The sequence below is a fragment of the Octodon degus genome, unplaced genomic scaffold (genome assembly GCF_000260255.1).
Source record: "Octodon degus isolate 3935 unplaced genomic scaffold, OctDeg1.0 scaffold00052, whole genome shotgun sequence".
In the NCBI taxonomy this organism is placed as follows: Eukaryota; Metazoa; Chordata; class Mammalia; order Rodentia; family Octodontidae; genus Octodon; species Octodon degus.
This window is the reverse complement of record NW_004524628.1, coordinates 12,410,676-12,414,134: the sequence shown is the minus strand read 5'-3', so window position 1 is coordinate 12,414,134 and position 3,459 is coordinate 12,410,676. Positions and strand designations below refer to the sequence as shown.

At 34.7% G+C, this 3,459-nt stretch overlaps 1 non-coding gene across 1 annotated transcript; it reads right to left on the bottom strand.

Moving 5' to 3' along the window:
- Positions 1-2,878: 2,878 nt before the first annotated feature.
- LOC111817256 lies at positions 2,879-2,986 on the bottom strand. The gene has a single exon (XR_002821498.1). It is a non-coding gene; the product is annotated as a U6 spliceosomal RNA (small nuclear RNA).
- Between the last annotated feature and the right edge of the window lie 473 nt (positions 2,987-3,459).

Below are 3,459 nucleotides of genomic sequence, written 5' to 3'. Positions count from 1 at the left end.
ATAGCCTCTTTAACAAATGGTGCTAGAAAGACTGGTGCTTTACATGCTGAAAACTAAAACTTGACCCCGGTCTATCACCATGCATTAAGCTCAAGTCAAAATGGATTAAAGATCTAAATATTAAAACAGAGACACTAAATCTCCTAGAAGAGAAAGTAGTAGGAACTCTTGAAGACATAGGGGTAGGCAAAGAGTTCATGAACAAAAACCAAATCGCACAGGTAATACTTGAAAGAATTAACAACTGAGACCTCCTATTATTGAGAAGTTTTTTCAAGTCAAAAGAAATTACCAACAAAGTGAAAAGACAACCCACAAATTTGGAAAAAATCATGACAAATAAGCACTCACACAAAGGTCTGCTCTCTAGAATTTATAAAGAACTAAAAAACACTAGGGCCCCAAAATTTAAAGACCCAATCCAGAAATGGGCATCCGAGATGAACACACGCTTCTCAGAGGAAGAAATTAAAGAAGCGAATAAATATATGAAATATATATGAAAAAATGCTCCACGTCACTAGCTATCTGCGAAATGCAAATTAAAACAGCATTGAGATATCATCTCACCCCAGAAAGAATGGCTATCATAAAGAAATCACCCAACAACAAATGTTGGAGAGGCTCTGGGGAAAAAGGAACCCTTCTCCACTGCTGGTGGGAATGTAGACTGGTGCAACCATTATGGAAATCTGTGTGGAGACTCTTTAAAAAACTAGGACTGGAAATCCCATTCAAACCAGCTATTCCCCTACTAGGAATTTTCCTGGAGGAACTGAAAATGTCACCTATGTTTATAGCAGTTAAATTTGTGACAGCTAAATCCTGGAAACAACCAAGATGCTCGTCACCTGAGGAATGGATGAGAAAAATGTGGTATTTTTACACAATGGAGTATTACTCAGTTATAAAGAATGATAACCTCAAAGAGTTTGTATTTATGTGGATGTCACTTGAATATAGAAGTGAAATAAACCACATGTGTAAATATCATATAATCTCCCTAGTTTAAAAACTCAAAAGAAGAAATAAAAATAAAAAGGCATAACACAATTAAAATGAAAGTGAGAACTTATGGATTAAACAACGAAGAAAGGGCAAGGAGAAAAGGTAAGAAACATGCCGGTGCAAAGCCATACATTTAGAAGAATTAAAAGTATCAGACCCTAAAACTGAAAGATCCAATTATAAAGTAGGTATCTGAGATAAATACACACTTCTTTGATGAATAAATGCAAATGGCAAATAAATATTTGAAAAAAGCATTGAATATGATTGGCCATTTAAGAAATGCAAATTAAAAAACACTGAGATTCCATCTTTTCTACCCAATAGGAATCTAGAAATTATGTGATCTCATTCTGAAAATGTCAATTAAAAATAGTAAATGACAAAGTAAGATGTTTGTGATTGCCTAGATTTTAAAAATTATTTTTATGTTTTAAAGAATACAAAATAGTGATAGGGAAAAAAAACCCAGTGTTAGAAACAATAAAAAATTTCACTAAGCAAAGTAACAGGAATTCAATAATGGTTGTTGTATTACATGACATTATCTTCAAATTATTTGTTCAAGTCACCAGATATAAATGTGAAAAACTGGTTAAAAAAACAAAACAACAACAAAAGTTTATAAGAGATTAAAAAGAACAAAAGAATAAAAAGAAAAAAATTAAACATTAGCTGTTCCTTTCAAAGACCAGCAGAAATCAGCAGTACAATGGTCCAAACTATTCTGCACATGTACCTAAATATATTTTTCCCTCCTTCCTCTGTCCTTCTCCTCATCCCGCTGTGTCTCCCCCTGAATGAGTCCTTCCCTTTCACAGTGTCTGTTGCACCTTTCCGATATTAATTACTATTTCAGGTTCTCACCCTAGCAGGATTATTCTGATTTATTTCACTTACAAATATCTTCTCTAGCTGCATCCATTTATCTACAAACGTTTCAAATTCATCTTTTTACGGGTGAATAATACGTCATATGTAACCATACCATATCTTTTGTGTCCATTCCTCAGTTGATGTGCATTTAGTTGTTTCCAAGATTTGCCTATGACAAACCGTCTTCTATAAACTTGGTGCACAGATATTGCTGTGGTATGGTGAGTTCAGTTCTTCTGGAAAAGCAGCTAGGAGGGGAGTAGCTGGCTTGTGCGGGACTCCAATCCTAGCTTTTTGAAGACTCTCCATGCTGATTTTCATGATGGTTGCACAGTCCTGCACTCCACCAACGGGAGAGAAAGGCTCCTTTTTCCCCACAACCTCTCCAGCACTTGTTATTAGTTGACCTCTTGATGATAGCCATGTTTTCTGGCATAAGATGGAATCTCAGTGTTGATTTAATTTGCATCTCTTGAATGCCCAATGGCGTTGAACCTTCTTTGATATATTTACTTGCCATTTGTATCTCTTCATTTGTGAAGTGTATATTCACCTCAGATACTCATTTTGGATTGGGTCTTTGAATTTTGAAGGCCTGATTTTTTTTGGTATTTCCTTTTTTTTTTTACAGTTACAATTAGTACATTGCATATTGTTGTGTTTGTAGTAGTTATTCATAGTACAAGATGCAGACATGATATCTTGTCTAAACACTATTAGTTCAAAACTTTCTTCTCATTGAACTAAGAGAAAGTAGCTGTATATCTATGCTATTTTGTATACACAGATATATATGTATTTTTTTTCCCACTACAAAATGGTCCTTCATTTCTATCCCCCTTTTCGTTTACTTTTGTCAGAGATGGGTACTCTATCACCATTCATATATTATAGGTGCATGAATTCAGAAGAGTGATCCAATATAGCCCAGTAGTCTACAATAGGAGTGGGTCATCCACAGGACTGGCAGTGTCAGAAGTTGTTGACTGGATCCTAAAAACATGGACGCTTCATGAATCTGCAGGTCATCCTTGCTCCGGGGCCATGCTAATCTTTCTCCGTATGGTTCTAATTTTAGTATATGTGCTGCTGAAATGAGCAATGATATTTACTTTTTAAAAAACTGTAACAAGTTTTTTTCCCATAATTTTATTGAGAAACAAATAGCAATGAGACAGTTTCAAACCAAATTGGTAGGACAGATTCGATAATTGACACATTGCATACATTTTTCCTAGTGGTTAATTGCTGTACAAGATGCGGACATGATATCCTATTCACAAACACCATTAGAAAAATCCCTCTATTCATTAAGAGAATGCAACTATATATCTATCTTAACCATTTTGAATACATAGATACAAAATGGACATTCATCTGTATCCCCTTTTTTTTTGTTAAGTTCTGTTATTTGAATATTATAAGTGTGTAAACTCAGCAAAATATTCTAAAAGTCTAGTAGCCCATAACAGTATTGGGTCTTCTACTTCACTGGCAGTGTCAGAAATCGTTGACCTGAGTCCCCTACAGCTCAACATAGCAGCATGGCTTAACTTCTTATATTTCGTTTTTATA